This window comes from Ischnura elegans, chromosome 8, assembly GCF_921293095.1.
Source record: "Ischnura elegans chromosome 8, ioIscEleg1.1, whole genome shotgun sequence".
Taxonomy (NCBI): Eukaryota; Metazoa; Arthropoda; class Insecta; order Odonata; family Coenagrionidae; genus Ischnura; species Ischnura elegans.
The window spans coordinates 16,086,939-16,111,721 of record NC_060253.1 but is presented as its reverse complement, the minus strand read 5'-3'; the positions used below and the strand labels follow the sequence as shown (position 1 = coordinate 16,111,721).

At 38.7% G+C, this 24,783-nt stretch overlaps 1 protein-coding gene and 1 non-coding gene across 4 annotated transcripts in view; both read left to right on the top strand.

Moving 5' to 3' along the window:
- LOC124163225 overlaps positions 1-24,783 on the top strand; it is a 794,093-nt gene that overhangs the window by 121,554 nt on the left and 647,756 nt on the right. The gene's annotated exons all lie outside the window — the stretch shown is intronic.
- On the top strand, positions 8,579-8,650 carry Trnap-agg. Its single transcript has one exon. It is a non-coding gene; the product is annotated as a tRNA-Pro (tRNA).

Here is a 24,783-nt window from a genome sequence, read left to right as displayed (position 1 = left end):
TGATATCTACTCATTACCCTACCCATATTAATCAGAATATTTTTCAAATCCTTCTCTGTTTCTGCTATAACGGCTATGTCATCGGCAAATCTTAGCATGCTTATTTTTTCTCCATGGATATTCACTCCCAATGCCTTTTCTTTGATTTCCTTAATGGCTTTTTCAATGTAAACGTTGAAAATTACGGGTGACAATGTACAGCCTTGTCGCACTCCTTTCTTAATTCTTGCTTCTTCACAGCTGGGCCCTGATTTTATAACGGCTACTTGGTTTTTGTATAAACCGTGGATGATTCTTCTGTCATTATAAAGAACCCCAATTTCCTTTAGGATTCCAAGCATTGTGCTCCAATCCACGTTATCAAATGCTTTCTCTAAGTCCACAAACGCAACGAATGTTGGCTTGTTCTTTTCCATTCTCTTTTCTATGAGCAGTCTTAGGGCCAATATTGCTTCCCTTGTGCCTTTGTTTTTTCTGAATCCAAATTGGTCCTCATCCAAGTACTCTTCTGCTTTTCGTTCTATTCTTCTATAGATGATCCTTGTCAGTATCTTCATAGAGTAAGTATATATATAAGTAAGAATATACTTACTCTATGGTATCTTTGATGCATGTGTAGTAAGGCTTATGGTCCTAAAATCTTCGCACTTCTCCGCTCGTTTCTTCTTAGGAATAGGGATTATAATGTTCCTCTCGAAATCCTTTGGTATCTCACCTGTCGTATACATTTCACTAATGATTTTGTATAGCTGGCTCAACGTCTTCTCTCCTGAATTTTTGATTAGTTCTGCAGGAATGTCATCAATGCCAGACGCTTTATTTATCCTGAGGTCTCTTACAGCCGCATCAAATTCCGATCTTAAAATTGGGGCTCCCATGTCATCGGCATCCACTTCCCTCTCGTTTTCGATAGCATTCGTTCTGAGGCCACTTCCTTTGTACAAATCTTCCAGATATTCCTTCCATCTCTTCCCTTTTTCTTCGTTTTCAATCAATAGTTCTCCGTTTTTGTCCCTAAGGGTATTACATCTTACTTAAAGTGGTTCCTCACTATCCTATAAGCGGCCTCTACTTTTCCATGTTTAAGATTGTTTTGCACGTCTTCGCAAATGCTTTTCATCCACGTTTCTCTAGCCTTCCGCGCTTTACGACATATTTCGTTCCTTATCCTCTTGTAACGATTCTGTCCTTCCTCTGTTTTCGCAGCCTTGTATTTTCTTCTTTCTTCAATGAGATCTAATACTACCTGCGTGATCCATGGTTTTTTCATAACGACTCTTCTTTTACCAAGAAATCATTTTTTTACGAGATGGTATTTGATTGATTCCAAAATTTTTAGCATATTTTTGTGCGCTATGTTGTCCTATATCATGACGCCCTACTCCGACGGTTGTCGATAAAAGACGGGCGATACTATTGCTCTGCACTTTATTGACCTGAGGAAGTCAACTGCAATACTGGCGAAACTGTTGTCTATAAAGATAGACCCACGCGGGTTATATCCCGAAAACTTCCGGCTGAATTTGACAGCTAAGGCACTGAAATGTAAAAAACTTTGTAATTCCACATTAATTTAATACCGTACGACTTAGATTTCAACTCGGCACGTCACCATCTGTAATTGCAAAGTTTTTGCATTTGATTATATTACGTCGATTCCATAAGTCACGCCCGAGACAACGAATTGACGACATTCTCTAAACTGGTGAATATAAAACACAAGTTAACGCATTATTTTAGATTTGATTGATAAAAGCTTTCTAGACGGTATCTCACGAAAAACTTTTGTATAAATTAATGTCATGCGGGTAAACCGAAACAGTTATAAAATGGAATTCCGACTTTCTGAGTGATCATACGCAAATATCGAATCGCAAACTCGTATCAGAGTAGTTCTTGACGGAATTAGCTCTGGTATAGTTAAAGTGACATCAGGTGTCCCACAAGGAAGCGTAATCGGCCCCCTTTTGTTCATTACGTGCATTAATTAATTACCTCTGCTCCCTAATTAGTATTAAAGTATGTTTATTTGATGGCGGATCTATCATCAATCGCGAAATAAGTGATCACCCTGACTTAGAATTTCTATCATCGGATTTTAACAACGTTCATGTTTGACAACGAGTTGACAGGTAAGGTTGAAAAAAAATGAGGAGCGCTCGCAGGTGGCTCCATCTGTCGCTGGCCTCAGTCTAAACGTCTAAAGTTGCGAAGGATGGTGGGTCACTCCGCTGTCTGAACGCGGTCGAGGGAGGTTCAGATTCTCGGCGAACGTTTTAATGGAGAAGAGCGGGCGGTGTGTGTGTGTGAGTGTGTTGCGTGAGCAAGTGAAAGGGCGTCTTCTGGCTGTGTGCTTTTAAGGGAAGGTGATTAAACAGGCAGCGACGACACCTTTCTCTTTCTCGGGCGTCAATCAACCCTTTTTTTCCTCACGGAAGAGCGTCGGAGATGAGACCTGTAAAATTTGAAATTTAGTAAAAACTGAAATGTGAAAGTCCTTCCATGCCTTTAATAATTCATGGATTGTTACGCGGTTTTGATACAAGATTGACCAACATATTCCCTATACCCGCAGTCCCTCATTACTTGTATTACTGTTTCTTCTGTTAATTTCGCAGGGCTCGGTTCATGCAACAATACAGGGACGCAATGCGTTTTGCCCCTCTCTCAGGATACTATATGCAATGCTTTTGCTAATTGTAAGTGCATTCAAATCATATTCATGCAATTCAAACAGAATATCTGACAAGTAGTCTCCGACAATCGACGCTTAGAAAAGACGATCGCGTGAGTAAAGCTGATAGAGCGCGCGTGGTTGTCGTGATTTTGTTAAAAGTTGTTGTTGTTATTAAAGTATTCTACCTTAATCGGTAGAATACTTTAATAATAGTAATTCCATGGAGTACTTGAGAAGAATTCTAGGATCCTCCCTCCCCTTCCATCATGCACTTCTCTCTTCAATTCACGATAAGGCCTACTCTCTGTCAATCTATCTAAAAATCCTATTCTTTTCCTTCCCCTCCCTCGTTTCCCTAGCATTCTACCCACTAACACTGTTTTCAAAATCCCCTCCCCGCTAAGTACTCGCTTCATCCATACCATCTGTCTCCTCCGTATCTCATCTAGAAGCTGGCTCTCCTCACCCATCATGTCCAGCCATTTCGTCGTTCCTCCTCCTCTCCGTCCACTTCACCTCCTCCATTCTTCGCCACACCCACATCTCGAATGCCTCCAGTCTTTTCTCGTCCTCCTTCCTAAGTGTACACGTTTCTGCGTCGTAAAGCGCTACACTCCAGATCAGATTTAAAGAGATGGTTTCCAAGAAAAATGTTCTCCTTTTTTTAATGTTGACTGAAATGATTTTTTCACGGCTAAAGTTACGCCTACAGAACATTCGATCCGCGAACACTATCGGTGACCGTCCTAAGACGTCAACGATAAGTCTACATCTTCGCAAACCAGACTTGCACGTAATATTTCATAAGATATATTTATTTAATCATTCAAAAACAGTAGAAACAGCCTTTAAATTGAATGGAAAACTGAAAACCTGCAGCTTTAACAAATATAAACTATAAAAAAGCTATGAAGAGAATATTTTTAAAAATATTCAGAAGATGGCTTTTCGAAGCTATTTATTGAATGGTCTGATGGGCATTGAAAGATCCAGGGAAGGGAGGGTGGTCGAAATGGTATTGAAAGAGATAGGGAGTCTGTAAAACGGGAGAGAGAAACACGGAATTTAGGGTGATTATTACGAAAGGAGCGGTTAGGAATGTGTAGTGAAAAGAAAGGTAGTATTTCTGTGGGTCGGAACCTACCATTTAAGGCATTGTAAATGATAATAAATGTAGCCCTGCATTAGAATTGAAAACTGCGATGAAAGCTGCAAAGTTAGATTTTAAAAGAATGCTGACGGCATTGAGTGAACCCGACGTTGGAAAACGAAATGTAATGGATTTCTCATCTCATCATCGATTCCGGGTCATCACCATTATAACGGGCATATAAACATGTTGTTTACACCTTCGCGAATCAGACTAGCTCGTAACGTTTCATTGGAAGCAGCAGTGAAGCACATCATCACATCTTTCGCTGCCGAGATCGAAAATTTAACCACGCGAGGCTTCCTATATTAATTCACCTGTCTGCTGCACATGCTCTTAAGGACGCTATACACGGTCAATGATCATGCGAAATATCATGCTGAATGATCATCCTAATGAAATCATTCGCTGTGTATAGCGGAAAAATTCGCGAATTAACCGTCATGCACATGATCATTCACTGATAATTTGAACATGTTCTATTTTTCCAGCCTTTATATCAACTCACCAACCTGTCTGTTTGTTTGTCTGGTACAAATCTTGTAACTGAAATTTGACTCACTTCCTGTGAAGCAAAAACGCTGAAATTTTGCACACTTCTTCATTTCCGATGACAATACATGAAAATATAACTTTTTCTCTCCAACCCCCCTTTAACCACCCCCCAGTCAACCTATAGCCCCCCAAAACATGTTTTTGAACTAAGAAGTTCCAAATGGTCGATTTTCGTGTTTTGCGACCACAGTAAAAGTTATCAACCATAAAATTTCCCATATTTTGACACCCATATTCTGATCTTCATATATTTATTAACAATTGTAAGGTTTTGTAAATGTTTGAATATTGTTTTACCGTTACATAAAACGTACGGGGTGGCATTTTTAACATAGGGGGGTGGCATTTTTAACATAGGGGTAGGCATTTAAAAGCATAGGGGTGGCATTTTGAAACATAGGGGGCTTACCATTCACTGAAAATTTAATAAATATAGTGACTTTTTTAATACGTCACTTTTGGTTTTTCGGGGTCACTGAGTTTTTTTGCTTTGTGTCATATATAAACGTTGCTCATCCCCTGTAATCTAAATATAAAGGCTGGTTTAAAAAAAAAATTTTTATAAGAGCTTATTCTCGCATGATCCTGTGAATGATCTTGTGACCATTCAGCATGATCATTTCCATGAACATTTATCGTTAGAAAAAAGCCCAGCGGGCCAACTATCACTTATACAGAATTAAATTAATTTCTCTATCAAAATTGAACGATTTCGTACCTTAAGTCAACGGCTCCACTGATTCTTCGACGATAGTCATCATTAGGCTATCATGAGTCACCATTTGGCAAACTAATTTGTCTCGTCTTCTTCTTATGATTTTTAGTAGACTTCTCGTTCATCCAACTCTCTTTAGCTCTTGCTTATTACTTACTCGGTCCATCCATTTTCTCTTCACCAATTCTCAAGCGTAAATGCTTTTCCATTACTTCATCATAAGACAACAATCTTAAGATTGGTTTGACGAAGCTTCCTATCCGCTATCGTTTTCTCATATCTGATTATTTAAAATTGGAGTAGCTGCGACTCCTCGGGATAGTTATATGATGGTTTCCTCTTGCCTTCCACATTGCAGTACTACAGACGTTGAAGTAAATTTTACCACGTCTGTATTCGAATGAGTGTCGCTTTACCTACTGATCCCTGTGGTCTCCACGTTCACTCAAATGAAGAAGAGCTGCTGCCCTCTCCCCCGGGTGATGGGAGGAATAATTGTTGGCGGCCTCCCGTCGCCACGCAACGACATATTCACAGGCTTAATGTATCATTTAGTTGGTCTATCTTAACTTGGGATAGACGCATACCACCTCGGAATGCACTCGCTTTTTGTCCAAGACTGCTTATTCGACAAGTGAACTCCTCTTTATAGCAGCTAGGCTTTACATCTGGAGGTCGATCCACCATCCGAAACCCGCTGGACGCACTCGGATGGCTTAAAATTCAGCCGCGAGGAATTGAATTTATTAAGGAATCGATGTTGGTCATTCAATGTAAATAGAATAAAATAACTTTGTTTTATTCCACACTTTATTTTAAATAGCACGACCCAGGTTTCAGCATCTAATGCTATCATCAGGTCATTATGCTATCATCAATATAAAATAAGGTGTGGAATAAAACAAAGTTATTTTATTTTATTCTATAATGAAGCAATTCCACAAAGTAACGCCTGAGACCGTGTCTTATATTCAATGTAAATATTGGTTTTTTAAGAGCTGACGCCTGTTTTTTTACTTTCCATTTTTCTTAAACTTGACTGAAGTGCATGCAAACAGCATCTGTAATGTGTGCATGTGTTTGTTAAGTGACTGTCACACTTACGACTCTCCTCTGTGTTCAAAAGGAAATGGAGTCATTGCGCAACATGACTTCCTCTCGGTATTATCACAATTGCTCATTAGTAAGTGCTTTTAGATTCGTTCGCGGTGAGAGTGTTTACGCTTCGTGAATTAGTGATGGAATGGTGCGGTATTCCACCGTAAAGAAGGCACTTGGAAGATACAGATGATGAAATTTTGCTTGGCACATTCAGCTCCTCTCTTTATGCCATCGTTGCTTGAGTCTTTCTACTTAGCACAATTATTCGGTGCAAATCAAGATAAGCCATTTTATGTTATGTACGCGTGACATATAAATTTTTCTTTCGTGAAATTATTAATGAGTTAAACCAATTAATATTGATGAGTTTTCTTGTTTTGCATTTATACTAAGGATGATGCACAAGCTTGAATATGGCGAATTTTGTAAAATATTTGCGAGGGCGATTTTTGCCAACTTGTTCACATTTTTGGCCGTTAATTTTGTAAAAAACATAGTCTGATGAAAACAATTTGCCTCATCCTATGCACCAATCTAATGCCAACAAAAGCGTACAAGTTTCAACCGACGCAGAAAACAAAATATTTTAGGTCTTGTCCAACTTTCTCTATATTCCAGCCCAGCCTGCACCGCAAAATTAGAAGTTAACTTGATCTCTTATTCGTCTTGTATGAGGAATTTTTTTGTTTTTTTTTCTTATGGCATAAAAACCAGTCATGGCAAGTGAAACGAAACGAAAATGTTACGTTTCGACTCGGAAGGAAATGACAATACGAGGCCTAGGTTTAGTTTCGTTCCCGCACGAAATTAAAATCACCAAGGAGTTTAGTTTCGACCCGGGACGAAACTTTACTCCCGGGAACGAAACTAAATTAATCGAAACTCCGCTGGTCAATGTTAAGTTTCGATCCCAGAAGTTGAGTGGAGGGGAAAAGAGGGAATAGTCTCGACCCATTACGTTTGATGTGCGTATAGGGAAGTTGAAACATTGAGATTAAAAATCGAATGGCCTGTTTGCGTTCATCGTTCTCCTGTTAGTGGTAAAATATGAGTGCCCCATGCATATAATGGCTGTAGGCCGGCCCCGAACTTCATTCAGCCATACTTCGTACTCGGTGTGTGAGTCGAAACTAAACTGTTCGAAGGTGAATCACGTGGTCCCTCCGGAGCGAAAGATTTATCTACGTTTCGTTTCGTCACGGAGTTTTAGTTTAGTTTCGACCCAAAGTAATTTTGACTCCGATTTCTTTTCGACCCTGAGTTTAGTCTCTCGGGTTTAAATCCATTTCGTTTCGTTTCTTCACTTCGCTCCCCGGACCGAATCTATTGAAATTTTAATGGTTTTCACTGCAGTTTATTTTCGATTGCCATCCACGATAAAAACCCGAACCGCCACGTGCGCCTTATATTAGAAGTTTCTTCGGAGGATAATGTTTTTTGGAAACATGTTTTGCATAGCTGACAGTGTTTGCAAGATATCATGACTCATCAAACTGAGTTATAGTTATCTTTCAAGTAACGAAGGATCAGCTGCGCATTATGCAACCATTATACTGCCCTATGAACTGTGTTAATGCTTTTTCTAGTGGTATTTTTCTGTTTCTAACAGGAGCACTGCGGTAATGCAATCTCTTAAATCTTGACTTGGTGTTGAAGGTCAGAATGAAATATCCCATGCTCATTCTATCTCCGATGCATGGATTTGAGATTATTTCCCTTTGCTTCGTGTTTTAATTCCCACCCCGCGGGCTCGGGTTCAAATCCCGTCGGTGGCAGAGAATTTTCAAAGACTGCCCGATCCCTGCTTGAATGTTGTGTGGAGGACATTTCAAGCGCAACAACCCGTCCGTCGGATGGGACGCTAAACAGTGGGCCCTTTGGCGCCTTGGTTACACGGTGCATTAGAATGTACAAGAAAATGTGAGGATGTCTGAATGAACGCGAGCGTTCATCGTGTAACCACGTCAATATGTGCGAATGTATGAATTTCTGTACAGGAAATAGAAACTGTTCTAATTTCGTTCCGACAATCGCACAATTATATAATAATAGAGTCAGTCACCTGGTGGCAGACTTTTGGCGGTCCTGGTATTGAGATCATGAATATTAGATCTGAGGGAGAATGTAGTAAAATTTGTTCTAACATACAATAAACATTGAAAAATGTGAAGGTTAAAAGCTGTCATCAAACTCAATTTTTCAAAAAGGGGAAAAAGAGACAGATATGCATTTTTTAGTTTAAAGATTGACACATATATATTTAGGAATATTTTCATTGCAGATTTCTTAACACCATGTTAACGTTAACGATTCGGTCATTCAGGTTGTGGGTGAACTTGAATGAATAAGAATTTCAATCAGGTCGTACTGAAAAGCAATTGGCTCGTTGGTCTAGGGGTATGATTCTCGCTTAGGGTGCGAGAGGTCCCGGGTTCAAATCCCGGACGAGCCCAATTTTTTTCCGCCGAGGGGTAAAGTTCTCCTGAGGGGTCTGTGGTACAAGTTTAGACGTAAAATTGAACATTTAGATCATTGAAAAATTTATGATCCCTACTAAAATTTTACTTTTGCGGAAAGAAGTTATATAGTTCTGTATATTTTGTCCGAATAAAGATATATGAAATAATTATGTTAGTAGGCCATTACGCATGTCAAGACCCACATGACGTCATTCGTAGCACATTCTTTTTTGGCGGTATCTCCTTGTGCGGTTTGCAAATGTAGTATTGACGAGAGAACGCCAAGGTCCATTTTTGTGCTCCTGATTACTTCTTAGTGATATAGAATATAACTTTAAGTTGTATGCATTAAAAATAACTTTGTTGTGAATATGTTTTAAAAATTGTATCTCACTTATCCGTTACAATTTTCGTCGACCGACGATACGAAATTTTATTCTTAAACCTCGAGTATTATGTGGTCATCCTTTTTTTTATGTATCGCATAATTGATTTAGTGAATATACAATAGATACAGTGAAACCACTTATACCTGCTATCTTAGAAGGATATTGCTATCGATGATAAGCAGGCAAAGGTTTGTTTAAATGATAGACGGCGAACTCACTTGATAATAACCTCCTCCATTGCATTCCTTTCTCCACTTCGGTGTAAGGACTCAATTCTGTTCATGAACCCTTTCATATTTTCTCTCATCCTATTTTACCCATCATTGGATCTAATATCATATTTGTTTCTTTACGTATGTACATTTTAATTCGAAGTCCCTGTCTCTTAGCGTGGACAATTTTATTATTCTATTATTCCCGCCGGCTTCGGTGGCGGCGGGATACTGTCCTCGCTCGCTAAAGAAGAGGTCGCGGGTTCAACTCCCATCTTGGTGGATTGCCCTTATCCTGGGCATGATTGTTAGTGCTCCCGTAACTGTTAACTAATCGAAAAACTCCCATGTAAAAGCCAGTATGAGCTGTTGACGGTTTTATGGGAATACATAAATAGATAAATTACAATTAAAGGCTTATACTTCATTTTACGTACTATACTTTATCATATTAACATTACATTGATTTATCTCATTCATTCCGTCACCAAAAATAGCTACTTGTTACTTTAGAGATAAACCTATTTCTATCTGCCCTTGAAACGCATATTCTTTATTCATTCTACAGCCTTTACGTATCAGTTTCTTGAGAGGTTCTATTCGCCTTGTTTTAAGCCCTTGATCCTTTCTCTTTTCTTCGCGCGTTCATTAACCTACTCTGGTTTCTTTATATAATTTCATGCCGTGGAAAACCATTCATCACCACGAACGCGGCAAGCCAAGACTGTGATCTCTGTTTCTAGCCTATTCTCGTTTTGATTGGTGTCTTTAAGCTCCAAATAATCGTTGAAGCTACGAATTACCAAAAACCAGGTGTTTTACTATCACCGCCGCGCCGAGTTAAGGATTGAACTATTCAAATTCCGCGGACTCTAATTTTACTTTTAACCACGATTAAGTTTTTAAAAAGTGTTCTGTGCAAAATTTATCCCCACCTCGTCGCATAAAGGCTATCATCGCTTTAGATTCATAAATAAATAGTATTCCCATGCATGATATTCTTGTAAGTACGTTTAGAACTCTAAATTTTATATAGATTTCACCGGCGATACTGATCTGTGCATACTAACAATTTTTATTAGTGCAGGGATATAAATGCCACGTGAATGCCTAAAAGCAGGTCTTTCGCCTTGTAGGGCACCTGACATCCAAATATGTTTACAAATATTGTATGAATTCATTGTTTTTTTTAAATAAATTATAATTATCATAAAAATCTGGCTGCAAGCGCTAGGTGGCGTATTCTTGGAAAAATTAAGTTTTTATTTCTTCCTCTTTTCTTCAATTTTTAACGTTGATTAGTGTCTTGGAGTGCAGGTCTTTAAGAATTAGATGCAAAATTGTTGGCCAACTCTCCGCTATATTTTTATACCTTCTTCTGGGCCATGGATAAATATAATTACATGTGATATACAACTATAATGGAATTAGAGATTATTGCAATGTATTTTTACAATAATATAATGAAAAGGACAATAAGGAAATTGTATAATAATTAAGAAAAAGCTACCTAGCTAAAAGGATACTCTGCTACCTGCTAGTAGCCCTCATCGCAGCGGCACACATATACACGCCCCAAGGTCACCTCACATGGCGACAGCTGGAACCAGAATGACGTCACACGGGGTTTTCCCACAATTCATACTTAGCCTTCGCGTTTTCGCGCGCTTGAAAATTTTCACTTTTCCTTTAATCGCGAAAAATAGATTTCGTCATTAAAAAATCTAAAAGCGTGAAATGCGTACTCTAGGAGTAATAATCTTTCGATTTAGGCAATCAAAAAATAATAGGAAACTATGATTTTTATTTAGGCAATTAAAAAATAATAGGAAACTATTATTTTTTTATTGCCTATTAGGCTGGGAGCCGCTAAGGACTCGGAGTCTGCGCGCTAGGCTTAAGGACGTTTTATACGGGGTACGTACTTGCACAAAATCAGGTGTGTAGGGAGTAAAAGGCGCAGTCAAAATTGCGTCGTTATAAGCGGTGAATTATTAGAATACATGCAAGAATGCGTGGACGAGAGATGGAAAAATATTCCCTGTTCTAATTTCGTTCATGCATTCACGCAATTCCACGTTATAATGAGCAATTAATGCAGTTCTAACCTTCGCAATTACGTGCCCCGTGTAAAACGGCTTTTGGATTGCTTGAGAAATTAATAATAGATATCTTTAAGGGCGGCAGGTGAAACATATTAGAACCCCACAGTATTTCTAAGTCCGACAGATGCGATATATCAAAAGATATATTTTTCCGAACGGATAAATATGGTAATTCGTTTTCTCCCCGAGCCATAAAAAGACTATATTAAATGCTAGTCGTACTTTTGTTTGAGCATTTGATTTTTACATGTAAACGGATGGTTTCCTAACACCCCCTGCCACAATCCTTTTTAGGTGGCGTGCGGGGTAGTATGTAGATAAAGACAGAACAAGAAGGATAGGGGGGAGAAGAGCCTCAGGAAGTTAAGAGAACTAATTAAGGATAGGAAGAGGTGGAGGGCTGAATTATACCAATCCTAGGGTTGTGATACTATGCTCAGAGTTACCTACTCCGTTCCTAGCTAGAGCGGCCTGAATTTAGCGGTAACATTATTCTTGCGTGTAACCTCCGAGTCTCAAGTGTGTCGTATCTCAAGTGTCCACAATGGTCACGTGAAATTTTCTATTCGCTCCGCTGGGCTTTGACGATATGCTCCACTTTCGTGTGGACTGTTTTCAGAGATCTTTCTTTGATGTATTCCAGATGCTCATGGGAACTATACGTATTATGGATCCGACTCGAACTATAGCGACATCTCTCTTTTAATCAGAACCGTAGGGCTCTTACGTTCATTGCGTTTTCTGTGAATTTATTCTCTCCATCTTCGCCTGTCGTTTACAACCGTAGATCCTTCTTCAACTCAAACCCTCTTACGTCGTTTCTCTGGATTAATAAAATCTCTGTCGTCTTCAAGGGATTAATAGAATAAAAGGTAATATGTTATAATTACGCGGCTTGAAAATACTCTGGTCTGTTGATTCTATAGCTAAAAATTTCTGAACCAAATCAATAATGTTAATAATTTCATTATTTTCTCTAAAAAATGCACTTATTACTAGGCTGTTGGCAATTAATGGGAAGCTGGGGTTACCCCAAAGATGAGTTCATTCGGAGGTAAACAAATAATGAAATCTGCGCATGAATAACTTACATTGTACAATTGTAACTTTCATTGTATAACATCTGTACATTGTGCAATTCTCATTAATAATTCCGCAAACGCCAGTTTCAGCCATAAATAGTGAATGCACGGAAGCTGATTAGAACCGCGAAACATAATAATGAAGCACAATAAAATAAATCACACACCATACATCTCTACAAGAAAACAAGAGTATATTTTCTCGCAATATTATCAAAAATTTCGTATTTATGTATAATCGTTCTTACACTCAAATTCATGGGCATATTAAAAAAAATATTCAAAATCATCGTTCTCAGTGTTTTATGAATCAATTATGAGTTTAATTTTGGGGGACGCATCACTACAACTACATCGGTCTTTCTCTTTCACTATTTTCTAACTTAACACTAACGCAGTCATCTTTAAATTTTAGGAGTATGTAGAGTAGATCGCCCTCAAGATTTTTCTTAATCTAAACTTTGAAAATTTGATCACAATGTTTCCCTATTTGTAATTCGACTGCATTTAAGAACTGGCAAATGTTGGCACCCTCCATATTTGATCACCTACTCCATATGGAGTTGGTTTACTCCGTATGACCTGAAAATTTCAAAATGCTGGCAGAGTTTTGAACGAGTAAATTGTACCCTGATTTCTTTTCAGCATGGAAGTATGTCATCAATGAAAGCATTATCCTCAATCAGTATGGCATGTCTATAATATATTATATATTTCAACAGAAATCTCATTATATTCTGCGCTCTTTTATTCGGAAACCGGTGTAATATAATAGGGAGTCCAATTTGATCTTGGCCTTAGTAATTCGCAATGCATCCTCAGCAAAATAATTTTGGTACAAACCTTATTCAGGACATATTTCTTGCACACCTATCAAATACATATTTTTGTGGTTGGCAGCTGGAAAGTTATTTTGTATTGCAAATAAATTGTTTGCCACGAACTTATTTTCAATGTATTTGTGTAAGAAATAATAGAATTTTAATTAAATTTCTATCAAAGACTGTTTTAAGTCGCTTAGTCACGCTGGAACTAACTTTTAACCAGTTCGGAAAACTGAAGAGAAGGGGACTTTTTTTTAGCGAAGGCGTTCCTTCCTAACGTGCGTAATATGCCAAGAGGAAGAATTTTCATCTCATTGGCGGCGATCCAAAGATTTTGGCGGTCCATTTTATCTCCTGCGGTGTCCATCTGCTCTTTGACTCTTCCGAATTCTTTTCGGAACAATTCCACGAGAGAATGACTTCCTTTCTCTTTCTCCTGGTGGTCCTCGTGGGTTAAAATGTTTCCGTATGGTCTTGCCTCTCATTCGATTAGAATGGCCATAGACAACTTCCTTTCCGCATCGTAGAAATCGGATCCATTACCATGTGTATATTTTTATTTTGTGTTCTTCATTGAAATTCAATGAAAATACACATAATTATAGGCGTACTATTAGCGTGTTATCATTATAACGTTATAAATTTATTGGCTTGCTTCAATAAAGAAAATTTTTTAATATGAAATTATGCATCCTGATTAAAATCTGCCCGCCCTTTCTTCTGGGGAAAATAGGCTATGCTCATTTATGAAAGAAGAGGCACACCATTTGAATGCATACATAATTTTTTAGATTTTTCTCTATTGTTTCCTTGGCGTCCACAGAAAATCTCAAGATGAGATCTCGCATTGTCTAATTTCCTGCGAACCTGTTATCGATAGAGCTCTGTTCTTGTTCCGTTGAATCCATGTCTGCACCATATTTTTGCATTATAAATGTGTTACATAGTGTTTTCATGCAAAGATAAGTAAAAATTTCCAGTTTTCGGCGTAATTCGGTGGAACATATTTGACAAAATGAAAGCACTTATTCATTTCCAATTTTCTTTATTTCTACCAAAACAGGTTACGGAAAAAATGACATTTTCCAGGTTTCGGCACATAATTCCTTGAAAATGACATTATGTGCCGAAACTTGGATTGATAGAATTAAGGAAGTGTAGGAGTAGGCAAGTGCTTTCATTTTGTTAAAAATAGGATAACTGCCTTTAAATGGTGTCATTACACGTCAAGTAAGTAGCTTTGTGAATTTTTCATGTCTCCGCTCTTGTATAAATCTCTAATGCCTCGTTCACATTACGATCGTCCGAGCCGTCGTCGTAACTATCGTGCATTCACATTACGATGGTTAAAACCTGTGCTGCGCTCTAGTGCTGACATCTAAAGTGAACAGGAAATTGACGGTTAGCAAAGCTGTTGAGTTATGCATGGACAAGATATTACTGTGTTCAACGTGTATTTACCGAATAATTTTTCTTCCGCCCATATTCTTCCTTCTTAGGACAAATCCATGAAAAAAATAGAGCTTCACGAGCTTTTCGTCTTTCTCTTGTCGCTTCCGTTTCCGGTCTCCCAGCGCCTAACTATAGTAAAGTGACAACGTTCGTAATACGTCAACTATAGTCAGGACATGCATTCACACGGCTAGTTCGGTCAACTATCGTTAGGACGACGGCTCGGACGATCGTAATGTGAACGGGGCATAATAGAATAGTGTAAGGATTAATGAATTATCCCTCAGAAAGCGGTAAAACTCACCATTTTGAACCGTTTATCATAAAATTCCGCAATTTATTAATCTCGCACCTACCGCTAATCCTGGTGGATATTCCATACCCCCACAAACCCTGGTATTAGTTGCACATAAACCCCCCCTCCCCCGGCTAGCCTTAATTCCTGGCTGGGCCCCTGCGTAGGTGTGTCCTGCGGGGTATGTCCTTTAAAAGGCTAAAATGGGACGCGTGGGGTGGGTGGCTATTCCCATGTCGCGTGCACTTCCTTCAGCGATGGAGGGAGAGGACGAGGATCGCCTCTCCAAGAATAAACCTTTCGCCCTCCCCAAAATGTATTCAGGGCGACGAACCTTCTCCCTGTTTTTTTTTTCTTTTGCCTCGGTTCGTGCAACGCCAATAAAAAAATTTCCTTTCGGCTCCGTTCTTGTGTCGCTGAAAATTTTAAGGGGGCACTCCTCGATTCATGCTTTTTAACGGCGATGGAAAGTAATCGAGTAAAAGTAATCGGATTACTTGTAACGGTTACTCCGTGATTTAACACATGTAACGATTACCTCATGATTTATCGGATTCCTTGTAACGATTACTTTTTACGAAATCTATTTTTTGTTTGTAATTTACTCCTTACGGTGAAAGAGAAGTCGTTACTTGTTGTAAGGGATACTTAACTGTAATCGTCGATAACTTTACTGATTTCACTGATTTACCTAAGCCTTCAGATAACTTAAGAGTCCTTGAGTTCCATTATTTTCTTGTTTAGGTTCATCCATTTTTATGCTGTAGTCTACTCATGATGGGTACAAAATATGACGTCCCTTATGTTTTTGCACCAGTTAAAATTGCATGTATCGCAAGTGAAATAGCAATCAGTAATTTCTATGGCTCAATAATTCCATGTGGTCACGGCATTACTCGACAGTTGCCAGGCGATATCTTGAGTGGGCGATCTTACTGGTAGTCATTGTAGCTGTTTCTGTAATTTTACTCATAACTTTTTTTAAATCATTAATTTGTGCCCATAATCGATTACGTATTGAGGGAAGTAACTGTGATTGAGCCTAGTCACTTTTTTCAGTAATTTTACCAACACTGCTTTTCAAGAACCGTCCATAAAAGTTGCTGCGATTTCATAATGATCCAGCTCATTTAGTGCAGGAGTATCGTGCACTTATTTCTGGAGCTGGGTGGAAATTCGTGCGAGTAATACGCCTGATCACCCCTCCTCCCCATATAATAATATGGTTTCCAGGGTAGCTATCGTGCCAACAATCCTCTTCTAAGTGATTTTTATTATTTCTGTGAAGGTGAGGGAGTTGCCACAACAGTCTGGAAGAAAATGGATTTTAATACTTTTCTCGCTATCGTCATGATAATTCGTATTTATGAATTCGGCTGAAACTTTTGTGCTAATATATCTTCCACCAACCCTGCTTTACGGGTTTCGTCAGGCGATACTTGAGATGGAATTGACCCCTATAGCTTGCATATGTGAATTTCGCGTAATGGCTTTGTTGAGGCTAATCTCTGACCCCACCTGCGTTGAAAATTTCCGCTTCCGAAGTTGCATGGCAAAATTTTTGAAGGGGAAACGAGTAGATGAACTTGTTGATTTTAATTTGGGATTTTCTAAAACTGAGAGTTTACTCTATTTGGTGTAAGGACTATGTATGTGTAATGATTTTGTTCCTGAATTACCTTGGAAGTATGTAGATTGAACATAGAATAGTATTTGTTTCAAGAATCTACTCCTTCGGACTCTATGATCAACATACGCAACAGTTATGGTATAAAACCACTCTCCCAGTTAAAAAATGACAGTTTTATTTCCAAACACAGTGACGGATACATATGGGGGGCGGAGGAAGCGCGTGCCCCCCCTTGCCAGGCCGCCTTCATTTCCGAAAATTGCAGAACCACAATTGTAACTTTTTTATGTGATAAAATGGCATTGTCTTGTATATTTTTATATCAGTTTAAATACAACTTTCTTAAACTTTGCATGTAACTTGATTATTTCTCAGTACGACAAAAGTAACTCAAAATATCTTTTACGCTTCTCCCCCTTGAGTGTTTCCTGTATCCGCTACTGTCCGAACAGGACAGAAGGCCATTACAGAGATAAGAGTCACATATGAGATAATGAGTGACTACTTGGCAGGGGTGTCTCAAAAAAAAACAATCCTCGTCACCTACTTCCATCGCACCAGTGGGTATGGTGGTATGATATTTGGAGGCGGCGACCGACATCCGAGTTCATTTGCTCCATGAGGGAAGGGTATGGAAGGAAGGTTGGAGAGAAACCCGGCGTAGGTATTAGCCTGCTCTTAACGGAAGGCGCCAAGGGGGTCACGGCTTAACGTCCCATTCGACGGACGGAGTGTTGCGCTTTGAAATGTTCTCCACACGACATACAAGCAGGGATCGGGCTGTCTGTGAAAATTCTCTACCACTGCCGGGATTAGAACCCGAGCCCACCGGGTGGGAAGCCAACCACACCAACCCGATCCCGTCGCGACAACCTCCAACCTAATAAGTATTGCTTTCTGGGTGCAACTTTTAAGTTTTCACATTTTGGAGAAATTTTATCGTACACTTGGTAACATGCCAGGTATAAAAAATATTAAAAAATAGTCTCTTTTTTATCTTCATCATACCGAGAACAGTGTCTTTAAGGCTTTTTCGGCGGGGAAATCTCTTGACGAATAACAAAGTAGAAAGACCGCAAATACCCATGCTCTAGAAATGAGAACCTACCAGGTGGGAATCGAACTCGTGACCTTAGATCTGGGAGGCGTGGACTTCACCCCACCGCCACCAAAGCTTAATGCTAATGTTTTATGTCTTATGTATAAAAAAATCGAAAAAGAATTTAGGCACTATGAAATTGTCATTTAATTTTTATTAGCGTGTGTAATGCGTAGCATATGTCCAGGTGCAAATGGAATAAACAAATTATGCTCTCATAATCATGGCATTTATGAAATGAAAGTATGATTGGGGACTGCTTAAAGCTTTCTGAGATAAAGTTTTTGCTTCAGGTTTTTCTAATTCGCAAACGAGGATATGTCGTGAGTCCAAGCTAAAGCCGTAAATGTGACATTCTGGGAGAAGTTTACGAGCTTCCATCCTCTTGAGATTTTATGCTCTTGGAGACTTCCCAGAGCTTGTATTGCTGCTCAAGAGATTCCCTAGAATGATACCTCAGGGATACGATAGTAAAGTGAAACTATTTCCAAGAAAAAATATATATATTGCCGACTTTTTACCAAGAAAGGTTTCACCTAAACCTATTTAAATTGAACAACCCTGATACTATAGCGCAGCCTTCATAGTTTGTCCTTATGGTCAACCCTTCTAGCAGTAAATTAGCGCTTTAATATCTTCGAAATTTTCGAAAAATATCTCTCTACATCAGATTCAAAATACCCCTATCGAGTTACATTCTTGGTGTCGTAAGGAAATAAGCTCCTTCCCCACTAAATACTTACTCGTTTTGGTTATGTATTTGTAGATTGAATCTTTACTTTTTTTCCTCTTGCTTCAAGGGATGTGGAACTTGTTGTAGGATTAGCATTCGCATGCTCTCCCAAATAGGTAATAATACCGTTTGATGTTTTGGCAAGGGATGCAGAATAAAACCTTCATATGTTGGAAGGCATATGAAGTATCTAATTAAATCCATCTGTCCCTGCCTTTTCCTTCTTATAGCTCTGCCTCCAACATTCCGCAGAAATTGCTTCATGCATTTTATCTCTTGATTCTTGTCCGACATTTTCCTCCTCCAACTTCTCGCTACTTTTCCCTTTCATGCCATCTACTTTGTTTAGCGTTCTTGTTAATTCTGTTGTGTGTCTAATATTTTCATCCCGATATTTGACCAGGAGCAATTTTCAGCAACAACTATGTAACCAGGCAGTGAATAAATATACTTGGAAAATAGAATCTCAACATTAAGAGAAAATTCATCACAGGTTTAAAAATGTGCGTCGCACTAAAGTTCACCAACTATTTCATCAATTCATTGAATACCATAATTAATAGATGACCTGCTTCCTATAGCGTGAAGGTCACAATATGATGACCTCTGGTGGATAAAACCGGTCGTTCATCAAAGAAAAAATTGGATGAAAACTTGAGCAAAAAATGTTTTAAAGTAAAGTCATCGCCTGCTAATCTGAAGGTCGCGGGGTCGAGTACCACCTGGGTGAGTAACCTCTAACCAGGGAAAGGATGTTCGTGCTTGTGTAGTTGTTAATTGTTGGGATCCTCGGTGTAAAGGCCGTTGCGAGCAGTTTTCGGGGTGTGTGGAAAAAAAGGAAATGTTATGCGATAACAAGCTTCGAAATGTGGTGCTACAGAAGAATAAATGAATCGAAGATGAAGAATGATATTGAGGAATAAGTGGATCGACCGAGTTGGTCCTAATGAAATCCTAAGAAGTGTAGGATAGAATATAAGCTTCATGAAAACATTGGTAAGGAGACGAAGCAACTTTATAGGTCATATTTTTAGACATGATACCCAGATAAAGGCAATCGTCGAGGGAAAAGTAGATGGTAAGCAATTCAAGGTCCTTGAAAATGGCATTATGTGCCGAAACCTTGGTCGGTTGAAATAAATAAGTGTGGAAGTAGACCAGTACTTTGATTATGTTAAAAACCACTACTCATGCTAGCACCTGGAGATGATACAAGCGTTGTGACTAGTTGTGCAGTTATGTTGATTAAATTAGACATAAACAGTAACCTGTGTTCGCTCCCTGAGGGTCCGAGTTCAAATCCCAATGGTGGCAGAGATTATTCATAGACCGACCGATCCCTGCTTGAGTAAATTGTGGAGGACATTTCAAGTGCAACACTTTCGATAACAGTAGGATAATACCGTCGCCGGGTGTCTCTGCATCCTTCCTTTCCTATGGCCCTAATGGTTTCCTTCCCTAGGCTATCGGTTGCAGTGGCGCAGCGAGGGGGATTTTGGGGGATAAACCCCCCCCCAGGGCTCAGAGAAAATTTTAAGTTTAGTCAATTTTACTTAATTGGATTGATATTACTATTAGAATAGTGCAAGGATTAATAAAATATCCCTCAGAAAGCCGTAAAACATCAATTTTTGATTTATAAGTTTTGGTTTTTTTATGGCAGTCCATGGACATAATTTTGTACGGTTGTGGGAGAATGACCCAGCTGTTGATGATGTTTTTCGGGTGTGTGCGGGAGATTTATACATATATATTTATAATCATTCAGTTTGCTGCCCGATGTTTCATGGCCGTTACTTGTCACTTTTTCTCAGGGAATAGGGTAGTTTCCTTCATCAAAGAAAACGAAAGGCATTGATTGCGATTCGTTACCCACAATTAGTGTATTCATAATATACAAATTATTTTGTTTTAGAAATCCCAGTTTAGACGAATGTTAATTATCAATTTTAGCCTCATTTGAAAAAGGCCAGATTGTCGCCCATGCGATTCCACTCCACGTGACGGTACAGGGACCTAGTTTCTATACGAGTACATAAGAGTTTTATACATTGTCTGAGATTACCACTACATGCATGAGGCACAGACTTCAGGGAAACATCTCTTTATAATCACCTATGAAAACTGCCTATGGTCGGAAAGTTTCCTTCGTTTGATAGGGTATTAATAATCCTTATTTAAGCCAAGCGCTACCTGCTAGCAGGGTACTCTGCTACCTACTAGCAGCCAGCATCGCAGCGGCGCTCATAGCCTCGCCCCAAGGTCACCTCACACGTTGAAAGCGGGATCCAGAATGACGTCACATAGGCTTTTCCCATCATTCATACTTAGCTGTCGCATTTTCGCGCGCTTGAAATTTTTCTCCTTTCATGTAATCGCGAAAAATAGATATCGTCATTTAAAAATCTGTAAGCGTGAAATGCGTAGGTACTCCAGGAGATTTAGGCAATAAAAAAATAATAGGAATCCACCCTATTGCGCTGATGTTGCCAATTCATTTCCAATCGAAAAGTTACCATGGGGAAGCCACGTTTATTGAGTTTGAGCCGGCCGACTTTGCGCGGCGCCACCGTTTACCAGTGCTTTGAGTATCGTGCGAGACTCTTAACGCCCCTCGGTGAATTGATGAGACGGGTTTATTACGGTTGGTGGGAACGTGCATTGCGCGATAATAACCATTTGCTTGCCTATATTTAGATTTTACTCACGATGACGGAATTCAGCACCAACCATGGAATTCGCGGAGATTATGTACTCTTTTCCTCGAGTGGATTTGATTGTTTGCAGTTGAGCCCTGAAGTGGATGGCGAATAGGAGTAGGATAAAATAAAGATTTATTTTCTCGAGGGCAGAATGTCTCATAAATTAATGATTGAATGGAATTTATTAATTGTTCTGGGGCTATGCCCCTGAAGAAAAGATATATACATTTTTTGAGCAACTTAAATAGAAAAATCAGCAGTGTGGAACTAGCATAGTAAACGAATCAATACAGTTTACACAATTAAAAGACTGATAGCAAAGTATATCGCAAGTCATTTTTTTTAATTCATCAGCAACCTTTTTTCAAGTTAAAATAGGAAAACTGCGCTAAAATACTATTATTAAATATGCAAACACAACTACTAAGATACGAAAAATAACAATAACATTTAATGGTCAGGAAGTAACATGATATAATATTTCGTCTTAAAACTTGCGACAGTAGAATAGTTTTTTTATGTTTTCGGGTTGGGTGTTCTAGACACGCAGTGACCAAGATAGAATTTTGGAACTTCTTTGTGCGATGACAAGAAAAATAAAGATACCCAGGACAACATTTCCCTAGTGGAAAATTTCACGGAGAACATGCCATATTGATGTTCAGAGGATTTTTACAAGCAGTACCAGTAGAATCCGAGGAAATATTTCCTTCGGGTTCTAACATCGAGCCATTTAAGTTACTTGTAGTAGGCGGTCATATTCTTCTCTGCGAAGTTTAAGAATAAATGTAATGCATGAATTTAGAACACGGCGTGGTGTGGTGTTATCTTCCTCATTTTTTGTCGTTGTAAACTAGACAGCAGTAATCAATAATGGGGAAGGCCAACGATGAAATTATTATTTTCCTAGTTTGTCGAGGAAGAAATTTTGAATGCACTTTAAGCTGGTGTAGGATGACGTTGATTTTACGAAAAATGTAGTTAGCGTAATCACTCCATGACAGGCTTGAGCTGATAATTATCCCAAGATTTTGAACTGACTCTGAGTAGGGAATGGACGTAAAATCTTATGGAATCTTCAATGGCTTCAATATGAAGCGTTTGATGCATACAATTGCTTTGTAGGGTTGCTCTGTCTACTTTGAGGTGACTTTTCCCCTACAGCAAAAGGATAAAAGTGGTTTATTTTTACGATGGGGTCATTAGTTGAGCTAATCTTCATTTAGTCTGTCAGTAATGTCAAGTGTTTTTACTGTACAGAGTAAGTTGATCTTCTATCTGATTTTATTTGAAACCACCACCTTTTTCTTGTCATCAAACAATTTGAGAAATCTCTATCTCGTCCAAACTCACTGTCACATTAGGCAGAAGAAGAACGGTGAAATGTAATTTTTACTCTTTGGCTCATTGGATTTTTGAAATAGTCCATGATTTTTTTCTGCCAATAATTAAAATATTTTTAAAATTGCGTGAAGGTAGAATTTTTATCGTATTTTTCGGTGACTTTGACTCACCTTTTTCGAACTTTAATTTTCCAATCAAAGCTAATCAGCAATGGCATTAATCGAAAATGGTGCTAAAAATGGTTATTTAGGTAATTATTTGAAATTTATGACTAGTGGTCTCACCTCCACAAGAAGAGTGGCTAAGTGGCACGCCAGTTGGAAATTATATATTTCTTTTGAGTTGTAATCTAATAAATTTGAAATCTGAAAGATATTTTGGCTATCAAAGTGCCTCCCATCACATAAATAAAGTGGTCATTGAATGCAAATAATAGGCTTTAATTTGGCCTACCAGTCTTCGTAACCAGAAAAATGTAGTTTAATCTATAAGACGAACTCACCCCATGACGAGGTAAGATCGTCCCACTTTCTTTTTAATGCGCAGTACTTCAAGAAATGAACGACAATTTAAGAAGTGACTAATTATGTCTTGATTCACCTGTTATGCAGGGAATAAATACATTTGAAGTAAATGTATATAATTAAAGGCTTGTTTGAGCATATATTATATATTAACATCCAAAAATTAAGACGAAGTCGCTCCAGTTGACGGTACTCATGATTGCTAGCTCATAGAGGGATATAATAATTTTAAAATACAAATGCAGTGGAGGAACATCGACAAAAAAATTAGAAGAGACAGCTAAAAATTGAACTCTTTCAAGGAATTTCACTAATGCATCGTTAAGTATAGTATCTAAGCTCTCTAATACGGCCATTGTTATTGTCTTCCCGCTCACAGATTCCATGGTGAAACTCAGGTAATCTGGTATGAATCTAGACAATATTGAAAATTCAGTATGGGATATTTTTTGATGGCCATAATTGTCGTTTACGACAGCTAAAATCTGGACGATAATTAAATCGGGACTGATGAAAGTATCACGATAAAAATTGTGATGCATCGCCCTGTAAAAAGTTGCCTCCCGATTAAATAACGAAATTTATCGGATCATCTGCATCTATCTGGTTGATCCACATCGTACTTCCTCTCAAGCCGATCCAATAGTCGTGTGATGGCGGTGTTAAGACACCATCCCTTCGCAAAAAAAGAAGATATTGTGATGTAGTGATGATCTAGGGTACTTTCCTCCAGTGGCATAACTATGAGGGGAATGAGGGAAGAGATACCCCCCCAAAGTCTCAGAGAAATAGATAAATATTTAAACTACTGTCTACTTTTGACATATAATAACTACTTCTGCTTAAAGTTCAATTTTTAGTGCAAAAATGGTGTAAAATATATTTTCATGCATGTCATTTTTCAAAAATTTTACCAGATTTTGCCTAAGGGCGACCATCCCCCAAGGCAATGGGGGATGCCTTGGGGGATGGTCGCCATACCATCCCCCAAGGCATATTCCAAGTTACGCCACTGCTGTCATCTATGTCTCTGGTATTTGTTATTAATAGCTCAAGGAATCGAAGCCTCTCACGTAGCCTGCTAGTCTCTAGCGGCGATTGATCGAGATGTCGAATATTCATGGGATGATATATCGTGATATTTTAGCGGATGGCAATGTTTTTATGGATGTATATATATCACGGTATTTCATCATGTTGTTCTTAGTAATCATTACATTTGGACGCGATGGTATTTTTATTTTTTATCGGGCGATATATCAAGGTTTTTATCGGATACAAATTTGACGTCAATGTACAAAAACCAATATTGGTTTCCCTGTTCATTTGAATAAGTATTCAGTACTGTGATAATTAGCGATACATTCATGTATATTACGGAGAGTTGTGCCGATGCATTTATGCGAAAGCAGTGAGACAAATTCCGTGTATGGTATCCATAATTTACCTCTCCACAAATTGTACGAAAATTCCTCTGTGAAAAATCATCGGCCTTGACCGGGATTCGAGCCCGGAACTCCCGATTTCCGGTCAAGTGCTCTGGCCAGTTATAAGCTGCGGATAAGCTGTAACATATAAGCTACCGAGGCGTCTTACCCCTCTGTCGAAGTTTGTGAACTATACCGGACAATGGGGAACTTGCATGATTTTTTTTTATTTCATAGGCGGACAGAAAATTATTTTCTGAATACAACAAAGAAAACCGCATGTAAATCTGAGTTTTCCTTCGCGAGAT